This window comes from Serinus canaria, chromosome 2 (genome assembly GCF_022539315.1).
Source record: "Serinus canaria isolate serCan28SL12 chromosome 2, serCan2020, whole genome shotgun sequence".
NCBI lineage: Eukaryota > Metazoa > Chordata > Aves > Passeriformes > Fringillidae > Serinus > Serinus canaria.
The window spans coordinates 30,666,077-30,678,660 of NC_066315.1; the positions used below are offsets into that span (position 1 = coordinate 30,666,077).

General features: G+C 36.9%; 1 long non-coding RNA gene across 1 annotated transcript in view; it reads left to right on the forward strand.

The window, feature by feature from the left end:
• LOC108961483 (uncharacterized) overlaps nucleotides 1-12,584 on the forward strand; it is a 53,392-nt gene that overhangs the window by 31,324 nt on the left and 9,484 nt on the right. The gene's annotated exons all lie outside the window — the stretch shown is intronic.

Below are 12,584 nucleotides of genomic sequence, written 5' to 3' on the forward strand. Positions count from 1 at the left end.
TGACGTTACATGTGATTGCATGAAAGCCCTGATATGAAATGCCTATGGCTTACTGGATTACCCTCTCCCCACATGTTTCAAATTAATAATAAAAAAGAAAGAAAAAAAGAACCAGCTCAATCTTGCTACAAAAGAACAAGAGTTTATTGTATAACAGGATTGCAGATGTGGAAAGGTGCTCATAATAAGGCTACACTATTTTTGTTTCATTGTGCATCTGGAATGCCAAAGGATCTTTAAAGCACTGGGAGCTCATACTAGACAGTCTTGGCTTTTTGATTAACTTAATATTCAGAGAAATGATTCATTTTTTGCAAATTCTGTGCCATTCATCATCATATTGTCATTTATATAATCACAAAATGATTTACAAAGTCAAGATTTTTTTCTAATTTCAGAAACAATTTTAAGACATCAAAGACTTTCAGATATAAACATCAAAGAGCAGCCCAAATCAGAGATTTCTGGCTAAGACAGTTTAGTTCATTTAATATCCTCTGGTTTTCTAAGGATTAAATTACAGCACATAAAATTCTTGGAATCTGTCTTAGGAAGCTGTACTGTATATTTATTATTTATTACAGCATGGCTTTTTTTGATGGGGCAAAGGACTTTGTGGTAAAGAGGATGCCATCTTTTCAATTTATCAAACCAGCAGCAAATTCTTATGAAATATTAGACGTACAATGATCTAATCCTACTGGGAATGGAGAGATGTGTTAACTGAGGAAATATTTGCACATGAGCTCAAGATGAAATGCAGCTCTCCTTTAATCAGCCTGTTACAGAGGGATGCTTATATGAATTTAATAAGAATGTTCTGGGAAAAGGTAAGACAAAACAAGAATAAAATTACTTCTTTACAGGAAGAATAATATCACTTGCTAGAGCTATTGAAAACAGTAGGCCAGGTTTGTAGTATTGGCTAAGGAAGTAATTTGAAATGATTTCCATTATTTCCAAAATTCATGACCGGGAGACACTACAGAAGCAGGTCATATGGATACCAGGCATTGCAGGTGACTGGCACAGATGCAAATCCTGGCCAGAGAATTTAGAAAACACAGCACTGTAAATTCATCTAGCCAAGATCAATCATTAGGGACACATGAAAGATTTTATTGTGCACAACCAAGAATAGAAGCATATACAGTCGCATTCATTATCCACCTAAGAAAAGATGTTATCAGTTGCCTTCAAGTAAGGAAGGTAGATTGAAATGTGTGCCTGGTTTACCAATATCAGGGAGGATCTGGCCAGAGGCAGCAGCTACATGAAGTACAACATCTCTGTAGAATCTCTTGCTATAGAATGAATAATTAAATTTCTAAATGCTTATCCTTGAAAGGCATGCACCCACCCTCTCAAAAGCAGACTATTGAGTAGATGAACGGAGTTTCTGGGAATATAACCTTATAATACTGTAAAACAAGGCTTTGCCTGGCTGGATATCTATTCTAACATTCATAACAAGCTGGGTTAAGTTCAAGACAATTCAGGAACTCAAGCAAAAAAATGCATGGTTTTTAAAGAAAAGCCCCATAGATCTTTCATATTTGCTTTCTGTGGTGGGGAGATAATAAGATTACATGTAGAAAAGTCACATCAGACTTCAAATGCAGAGTTATTGTCCAAGATAAAACTCCAGGCAAAAAAAAAAAAATCTATAAACAGAAAGAAACACTTGACTTTTTACCAAGATTTTATCTTTCAAATATTTCAGTGCAAGATTCTAAAAGGCATTGCTGTGTATAACCAATGAAGCTTAATTATATTCCCTTTGCTGATATCTGTGGAAATTTTTTTAGACAAGCCCTTTGTAAGAAACCTCTGCTGGTCTCATGTAGGAATGTGAGAAGAAGACAAGGAGGAACATGTACCATGTATCTCCACTGCCAGAACGAAAGAGATCCTGCACATCTGTTCTTATTTCTAGTTGATGTTTTATGGTCACATAGACTGCTGATGAAGGCTTATGCCTAACTACTCAAAGCAGAGAGGAAACAAACTGGCATGTGTGAGAGAGAGACAACTGCCTCCTCTTCTGTACAGTTAAAACCCATCCCAGACAAATATATTTAACATACTTAGGTTGAGAATTTCTCTGGCTCTGGTTCCTTAGCATATTTGTGAGGTGCTCATCATGATGCACTGCACAGAGTAGGTAATTTAAATTCAAGCATAAAAGAACTTCTGTCAGTGGCCAGCATTGGTGTAGCTTAGCTTGAGTCTGGGTTAAAAGAGTCCCTTGGGACAGGATGTGGAGGAGGACTGGGACAAAGACTCCTCTCAGCCTCCATCAGGATTGGATTAAACCCAGGAAAGATAACCAGAGCTCTAGAAACTTTCAGGGCTGATCACAAGAAGCAGCCAAGGAGGAAGCCAAGGAACAAAATCTTGATTTCACCAGGATTTTGAAGATGAATTCTAACTTAGGTAGGAGCTGGGATTTTCCTTTCACTGCTACCATGTAACTTATAAAAAAGCTGGAGACTTCAAAACCTAATTGAGCTAAGAAAATTTTGGAGATAGGGTTACAATTTCCTAGGATTTAAATAAATTCTTGTCCCAGTGTTAATGCAGGGAGTTTTACTGAGTGATTTCTTCTGTTTAACTATGCTGTTTGCATGTGCTTGGATGAGTTGTAAATCTGCTGAAAGAATTGTGGTTCTGTGAGGATTCTTTGAAAAAGTGGTTATAATTGTGGACTGAAATTTTGTAAAAGGTTTGGTTGTATTCAGAAAGGACATACAGACTTTTTAAAAACCAACACTTTGATCACAGTGCTGTTTGTCATTCCTCAGAATATTATCTGAGAACAGCAAGCTTTGTTTCCTGAGACAAAGGCCATTTTTAAAGTGTTTTGTTTAGTGCCTCCATGGAGTTAGGCTCCCATTCTGCCTTCAGGCAAGGATAAAATAAAAATGCTACATTAAAACCCATGTCATATTTGCCCCACTCCAATGAATAAGTGAAGTATGATTTTAGGATCAACAGCCAACCCTTTCCACCACCCAGCTGCATTCCCAGAGGAGGCATAGCACCTGTAGTTCTCTCTCTCTCTCTCTCCACACATAGACACATTCTGTTCTTACCCTGCAGGTATCCCTCCTGTCTTTAGGTCCCCTACAGTTGATACCTGCTCCCCTACACTACCAGCAGCAGCCTGCCTCTCTCAGCCCATATCTCTGTCCTTTCCCTTAGCCCTGGTTATTAGCACCCTGTCCTTGCCCTGTTGGTGCTTTTCCTTCATTCCTCCACATAGCCAAATGGACACTGATTTCTGTGTGCTCTTGTCCAACTGACCATTTATGAACTCTTGCTGATGCATTCTGTAAGATTTCTTTTTTTTTTCAGATTCTAACTTACTGTCCTAAACAAATGTGGTGGCATTCCTTCTCAGTCAGATCAGCAGCCATTGACAAGCAGCTGGCTTTGCCTAATAATACTGATGTAACTAATAAAAATGTTGTATTTGGAGAATGTAGATTTTAAAACTTCAGTTTGACATTTCTTGCCTTCAAAGTGGGTAATGTTCATATGTTTATAATTTTAAATGTTAGCAGTTCCAGTTCTTTTTAAACAACTTGAAGAATTCAGAAACAGCAGATGTTTTCATCTGCTGCTTCCTTTCCTACGAAATGCACAGGTAGTGAGTCTTCTGGTATCATAGTGTTGCTGTTTCTCTGAGTGAGCAGAGCAGCAATGACTTCCTTAGTGCTAAAAATGAATACAATCCCTCATTTTTATTTAAAGAGGCTTGGGTGCAATGAGAATTTGGATTTGGGCAGAACTTAGACATATGATTTTGTCCTGGCTTCTCCTTTACGACACTAAATAAAATATTTTAATTTTTCTGATCAGTCAGAAAATGTTACAAAATTTTGGTTTTAACTTAAACTCCCCATATGGAATTCTTGTGAGTTACCAGTCAGCAAGCTAAAGAGGAATAACTGTTATTCATAAGAGATAGCACAGTGTGTCATCTCAAATAGGCAGTGTATAATACTTCACTAATAACATTGGTTATGTAGTCCCTGAATGGTTGTCTCAGGAGATTTATTTCAAAGGTCTATGAGGAGAGATTTGACATATGAATTGCTGGTATGGTTTTTTGGACCTTTCATGATATCTTTGTGGAGGATAAGAGTGAAAATTTTCTAGGAATAGGTCCTATGGCAAATCATGCTCTCTTACATTGCTACGAATGAGCTGACCCCAAGAGCAGAGCCACAGGGTGAATGGAGATTTGCAACATGACATCTGTCTAATAGAATGGCAGGTCTGAAACCCAGAGGCCTGAAGGGTTAAGGCTGTTCATTCTTTGTCAGAATTTCCCCACACATGCTCCTTTTCCTATGCAGTTGTTTAGTTCCATCTAAAAATGAAGGCTATGGTGGCTTGTTGTGAAGACATATGAACTGGGTGTAATTTATTTAATTGGGGTTTAACTCATATGAAAGATGATGGTCCTTTACAATATGAAGTGGTTTCTAGCCAGTTGATCGACTGACCCCATTAAGTAAATGACTTATGCAGATGTCTAAAGGGCATTGTTGTGTAAATGAACAGCACCAATGGGCTGGTGAGTTACTGAGAGGCAGTGAGGTCCTGCATGTCATGTGCGCTCTCTATTCCTCGTGACTTCTGTGAGCGTTCAATGACACTGAAAAGATGAAGAGCAACTCATGGGCTCAAACCTAAATGTACTGGAAAAACTCTTCAGCTGAAAAAAAATTTGCAAGTGTCAACTTCCAGCTGCTAAATGGTTGATCTGATGTATTGAGTCCTCATGGCGCAGAATGATGTTTAAACCTTGGTTTAATAAAATCAGTGCTTCTTAAGGGCATAAACAGATTTCACAGGTTTTGTTAAATTAGTCACTTAATAAGAGTTCTATTTTAAGAGATTCCATTGTAGTTCATCCTTGTTGGAATGAACTCCTTAAAATATGGTCCTTTTGAAGATGTCTCAGCCACTCTAGTACACGCCAGATGCTCACCATGGCTCTCCCTCCAAATGGTCTCATTCCAGATAGGTTAACAAACAAAAGTGATGGATATGCATGATAATAATGCTAAGTTTCATATTTCAGTAGTCAGGCTGTTCACTCTTCATTCCTTGGAAGTCCTGGGAATTTAAACCTGACCCACAAAAGATGTATGCTCTTAACTTTTGGACTTCCTTTTAGATCATGTATCATGTAAGTACAAAATTCATTATATCATTGCCTGTAAAGTCTGTGCCAAATTGCAAAACTTTTAACTTACAGAAAGGATTAACCAATCCTTTCTGCTTCTATTATTTTCTTGTCTCAATGGCTCTGCAGGGATTGCTGTGGTCTCATTATTCGTGAGACACGATACAGTAGGGGACATGATAAAGAAAAGGTAAGGAGGCCCTTGATAATTGCCCTAGGCAGTGCTATCTACATCTCAGACAGTTCATATGGTAATTGTGTTTATGTGAGCTCACCCTGGAACTATAAATCTCATCTCTTATAGTAGAGGGGATTTTGAGGTGTCTTGGGCTAGCTTTTTCTGTTGCTTCAGTTATGACATTATACCCATATAAATAAGAATGGTGTGCTAGCAAAAGTGATGCCTAAAAATGGATGAAGAAAAACCACAACTAAGATGTAACCTTGTAGCTAGCTAGAGCATAAAATAGATGTCTATAATTCTAAGTCAAGTATGTAATTTTCAATGGGGTACTACATAAAATAAATTTATTGCTGTACCTCAGCTGTTTCAGGATCTCACAAAATGAGTACAATGTTTCTTGTCAAGTGGCATCTATCTGCTTTTTTGAGAGTGGTAAATAATAATAAGCATGGAAATAGAAATGCATTTTTAACATAGAAGTCTGATTCAGTTAAAATCTTATTTATATTTCTTAATACAAAATATTTGAGAAAATTCACATGGGATTTAAAAGATTTGGAAACCTGACTAGGCTTTGAATAAGTTTTTCCCTATTTTCTCTAACTAGTGGAAAAGATATTTCTCAGCACATCAGCTGCCTCTAATTACAGACTATGATAGAAAGAAATACGATAATGATGGAGACTGTCAGCCATAACACTTTCTGGTGAGCCACTGCTATCATTTCTTCTCCAAAATATGACTGACATCTTTCCTTTGACTCTCCCACCCCTCACTCTTTATGTATATTGGCATGATGGCCCTGCAACTATGTGGGGCACCATGGTTTTGTTGCTAAGCACTGGGAGAGAGTGAGCCACGGGAATCTTTAGCTATAATTTGTACTGAATTCTTTGAGGCTTTCCTTTAGCAAAAACAAAATGTGGAACTTTTAACTCATTCATTGGCATTATTGATGGAGTAGTGCTTGCCTTTTAGCACATTCAAAGGCCACTGCCAATGTCTGCTGAGTGATGGCTAAACAACAGATTTACCAGACAGTTATTTATAAAGCTTTAAACATGGTGAATAATATTCACCATTATGAGGAGCAGGCACACTTCCAGTGTCATCAGGAAATGGCATGCACTTTAGCTCAATTTAATTTGATCCTGAATCTTCAAAGTGGCATTGTAAATTAAAACTATTCTCATTATATTTGAGTAAAAATTAGCATGGAATTTACATTTATGAATAGTGCAATTTGACCAGAAGTCCATGGGAATGTTGGAGGTGTGAAGTTCTTCTAGACAGCATGGTGAATGAAGACAGGAATTCTGTCATCCCATACAATTTTCTGGTACCTTAAATTTTGCTTTAGTTTGAAAATGAATACGTCTATTTTATTATCTGTCTTTCATTACTTTGCCTCACAAACTCTTTTATTTTTCTTTCTTTCTTCTTTCTTTCTTTCTTTCTTTCTTCTTTCTTTCTTTCTTTCTTTCTTCTTCTTCTTTCTTTCTTTCTTCTTTCTTCTTTCTTCTTCTTTCTTTCTTCTTTCTTTCTTTCTTTCTTTCTTTCTTTCTTTCTTTCTTTCTCTTTCAGCATTCACTCCACATTTAATTATTTTTACTGGAATGAAAACACTAAATTAATTCATAAAAACATTACCACATTGGAAGAACAACCCAAGAACTGATGATCCAGCTTCTCATTTTGCCATTTCTGTTAGGTCTGCCTCCAGGACAAGATGATAATTAACCATCTATCAGTTCTTACATGGAAGCTTTTATTTTTTTACAACACTGAAGGGCAGACACTGTTTCCTTTTTTTTTATTTTATTTTTTACTTCCTTCTTTACCAGAAAGAAAATTAAAAAGTACCAATGATGAATATAATTTCAGGTAGGCTACATACCAGAGCAGATATTTAGCATAATAATGTACTGGCTGATAATGTTATATCTTTCTGTAGAGTGCACTACATCTTTTACAAACTGAATGGATTAACAGCAACTGCAACTCTCTGAAACACGTAACTGAATTATTTTGTGTAGTACACTTTCAAAAAGAATGAACTATGCAGGCATATTTTTCCATGTACAAACATTTTGTAAAACGTAGAGTTATAGTAACAATCTCCCAGATATTCAGCCATTGCTTCGCTATTACACATAATGCAAAAGTTTAAGTCCATTTATTTATTTATAATCATTATTATTCTTTAAAAGATTCTACATGTGAGCCTTCTGCTTATGAGTCTGAGGAAAAGGACAGGAAAGTGTTAAGGATGAAGTTTCATCTTTGCCTGTTTCACAGCTTACAACTCTTCTTCTTCCTGATATAATTGAGAGGTTAAGTCTGCAAAGCTGGGCTATTCTAAAGGATAGATAAAAATGTCAGTAGCCTAAATGGAAATGGGCACCTAGATACACCAAATATTTTCCTGAGTAAGTACATCTTCATGCTAACACAGTTACAAAATACTTTCTCTAAAGAAAGAGCAGAAGTAGTTTAAGACTTATTTTTTCCAGGATAAATGATACATTGTTAAAATTTTTAATTCTGTTTTACCTCAGTATGGATTTTTTTTCTTTTTTGACGATAACAATCTTGTTATTGTTTTCCATATCAGCCTCTCAAAAATTTGATAACATAATAATGTATTTTGTTTTTTTTTTTTTATTTAGACTGGACCCTTCCCAAGTACTTGGGGTATGACATTCAAGTTTTTTTTTCTAAAACCACAAATGACCGGAATGAAATTCTCACTTTCTCATGTATTGTCCAGCATAGGGCCTTTAAGAAAGTTAAGTACACATTTTGGGACTCAGGAGACAATCTCAATGTTTAGCTGACTTTACCAGGAAATCCAGGTTATTCCTTCTTAGTGAAGACAGTAGTAAAGATCCAGCATGCTGGATCATTGGCAGAAAGTCGAGTAGTGAATGTGCCCCTTGGTGCTTAGCACTGTAGAGGAGGATCTAGTACATATGTCAGTGCACATCTATTTACAAAGTAAATAGATGTGCACTGACATATGTACTAGATCATCTCCTTTTGACTGCAAAGCACAGAGCTGGAGTGCACAGCATGGAAATCAGACACTGCTCTGTGGATAGGAGCTGTTCTCTCAGCATCTCTGTGACAGCTGTGTGCTGTCTGATGGCTCTGTCTGCCTGTAAAATGTTGTGTGCCTCCACTTCTTAGACAGCAAAAGGTACACAGGGAGATCCCACTTGCTTTGAGAGGGGAAAAATAAACACATGTATCTCCCATTAGGCCTGTCATTTCCAAAACTGACATCTACAAACTACCTGTTTTTCAGTATTTCAACACTGGCCTTTTGTAATATGAAGTTTTGGCCCCAAACCCAACTGACTCAGTAGTGTCTTTTGCTACACTTGTGCTGTTCTTCTCTGGTGTGTTTAAGTTAGATCTTGCCTCCATACCATCTTTCAGGAAAGCTAGCTTAAGTTCATATTTCATTCAAGTAGATTTTTTAATTTGAATTAAACACCAATGTAGATATAGTGTAGTTTATGCCATTTCTCATCCACATGAACTTTCCTATTTGTTCTCTCTTTATAAATGGTTTGTTAAGGCCTGTCATACCTGTATCATTCTTCAGTTCTTATCCCTACACTGTAAAATGCTCTACAATGGATTTGTTTGCAATTTTTTTTCCCATCCTTCTTTATTTTTCTCTCTTTTGTTAATTTTTTTAGTAGTTCTGGCACTCTTTGACAACATGCCTTCCAGGAAGGGGCACATTTTCCCCCTTCCTGGCAATTCACAAGAAGATTTCTTGTTCTGGATTTTCCCCAGAACTCTGTGTGTGATTGAATGCCCAAGGAAAGGTCTTCCAATTTATATGTACTTAATCAGCTTTCTGCTACCCAGTGTTTCCTGCTCATTGCATCAGCTGGATTTTTACTGCCTTCTCTGCAAAATCTTTTTCTTGGTCATTCTGCTATACGTAAGTATAGTGTTTTTCTCCATACCAGGTTCTGTCTGTTTAACAGGACCATTTTGTCCACTGATATAATTTGTTACACCCAAATTCCTTTGTATCAAGAAAACTTTTAACCCTTTTGTACTTCTCTTGAGGAAGGATGCATTGTCGTGTTAAACAAGCCTTATTGCTTTCTCTGCTATTTTAAACTGTGTTCAAAAGCTTTTTAGCTTTCTCTTTTTGAGGCATAAGGCTAAAACCTTTGGACTGCTGGTCATGATTATTAAAGAACTACAAGCTTCTCCTTTGACTCAATAGACTGAGATAATCAATTGGCCACTATATAACAAAGTAACTTGGTAGCTAACAAAAATACTTAGGTAGTTGAAAGTGAATTTTTATTCACTTTATAGAATCATAGAATATCCTGAGTTGGAAAGGACCCACAAGGATTATTGAGTCCCTTTTGGCTGCTAGGGCACAGCTGTATCATGGTATTGAGATTCTCCTACAAAACTCAGTAAGGCCAAAAGGGCTATGTGCTTTTTACTTCCCTATAAAATGCAAAACTTTATTAAGTCTAATGCTTGAAATTTGGCAGGCATTGTGAGTGCGTTCATTGCACTCACATTAGAGGAGGTTTCCTTCTTCTAAATCAAAGCATTTCAGATTGTAATCCTCATTTTCCCCAAGATGGTCAGTACAATAAATTATGGGGATATTACCCACACTATTGTGTGGTAAATTTGAGAAAACTTCTAATAAAAAAATTCAGGAGGGGAACTGAATTTGGGGTGCCCCAAACCTGCTTGCTGGCTGTTACTTTGTGATGCCCCTTGTCTCAAGTGACCAGGTAGCACACAAGGAGTGAGGATCTCCTGTTTGGTGGATGCAGGCATACCAGTGGTGGTTTGACTATTAACAATGAACCTGGGTTTGATGTTCACTTGCTGTGTCATCTTTTTGAAGCAACTTCCCTGAAATTCTACTGAAGAGTATGGACAGAGGTGAAGATACAGTGTGCAAGTGTCAGCTGCAGATCACCTGTTATCCATTCCCAGGGAAAGGCCCAACTACCATGGTCCTCTATTTTCTACAGACTACTATACTTAACCTATGGGGCAAATAATAATGTAATTTTTCACCTTGCTATGTGTTTGAAATACCCTTTTTTAAAGGTAGCTGCACAAAGGCATGAAACTTGTACATTTAAAAGACATCACATTTAGTGTCATGTTAATTAAATTCAGTACATACTGAAATCAGTTACATTCTTGTGCATCTGGTCCAGTGGGATTTGCATTTATTCCTTTATCCTTATTATAGATCTATTGACATATGTAGAGAGTAATTCTGGAAAGTGAGAAAATTACAAGAAAAAAGGACTGCAAGTTATTTAGGAAACTCATAAATCTATTAGAGATGGATCTGGAGAAACTTGCCACCTTTCTACTTCACAGAATAGAATCCTAGAATGTTTTGCCTTGGCAAGGGACCTTACATATCACCTTATTCCACCTCCCCTGCCATGGCTAGGGTCCCATCTCTTCTGGCCTTGTTACTTCACTAAACCAACTTGTCTTTCTCTTCCTTGCACATATTCTCTCTTTTTTTCTCTAAGCTACTCATTTTATTTATATTATTTTATTGAAGAGAAAGCATAAAGGAGGATTCTGAGCCCCAAATGCAACAAATATGAAATATTTAGAATGGAGACTAAGACAGAAGAGGTCAAGAAATTCAGAGATGTGATTTATTTAATCTCAGTCCCCTTCCTTGATCTCCTCTCAACAAAGTTCTTGCACCTTTCTTCCCAAATCACCCTTATCTTGCCTCCCCTGTGAAAATGAATTAAGATAAGGCTTTCTGATAGGGAAATTCCTGGATGTCAATTTACCTGTACAATCTGATAACTTACCAAAATCAGTGTAGGAAATGTGTCTGTGCTCCTGGTCTAATTAACTCATATCTGTAAGGTAAATATTACCTATTCCTCAGTGCTAAATGGTCACGTAACCAAAGCCTCTATCCTAATTCTGAGACACAAGGGATAAAGATAAGGGTTCAGTGTAATGTAGATCAGAGAGAGAAATAGTCTTTTTGCATCCCATATCTATTCCAGCAGTGCATTTTTGTGATCTGAGCAAGTCAGTAAAAAAGAAAATTTTTGCACAAGGAAGGTGCTATACAGCCATCAGTGAAAATAAAAACATGTAATAACCCACTTTGGGACTAAGGATCTAATCTGTGAGTTTGGCTAGGAGTAGTTAGTGCTGGGTTTTCCAAAGAGCAAGACATGCCTTTGGAAGTGGGGGATGTTTTTATTTTGTGTTTGGTGATGAGAAGAATTCAATCCAGTCCAAGTCTTGAGCAATATGGTGGCTTTACCCAGCTCCATATTATTCTAGGGTTTGGCTTTTCCATTTCCTCTCAGTTATTTGGATAATTTTTTCTGAGATCTGACATGTGTTATACCTAAAATAGACAAAAGCACCACAGAGAGGTGTGATGGGGATGAATGATTGCATGGAATTTTGGAAATCGCAATTAGCTGGTGAATAATAATATGAGACAAAGCTTCAGTCAGCAGATATCTATTTATAGACATGTGCATCAAGTATAAATTAGGTTCTGCTTGAATTGAAATCAGAATAGTCTAGTTTAGTTTTGGTTTGGTTTTTTTCCTTCACTGCAGTTGAAATAAAACCATATGCTTTATGTCCAAAATAAGAATGTCCAGGACTGTGTAAAAAGAAGGTATATTATTTCATATGGTGTGATTCCTTTATGCCCTCCCCCAGGCTAAAATATGGTAGGTTACAAAAGAAATGCTCCAACAGTTTTGGCAAGGGAGTCACGGCAAGTGACGTGAGTTACGGAGTAGCTGGCAGCACTGTCAGCTTCAGAGGTAGTAAAGCTCAGTGTGAGATTATTGCAGACTGCAAACAGTGATCTGATCCAGCTGAATTAGAAGCTGATATAAGTGCTTGCTTCACCTCTTTATCTGCTGGCATGTATTTGTAAACAAAGTTTTTTTTAATAGTAGGGACAGTAAATTCTCTTCTACTTTGTTGATCTTACATTTTTACTATTATCTTTAAGTGATATTAAGCATTAAATTATTAACTTAAAATGATCTCTCCTTGACACTATTCTGATTTGCAAACCAAAAAGCTACTGTATTGATGTTATGTAACAGATCCTGGTTTGGTACTGTAAATGTATTTGCTCTGGTTCTTCCTTCCTCTTCTACCTGTCACAGCCAA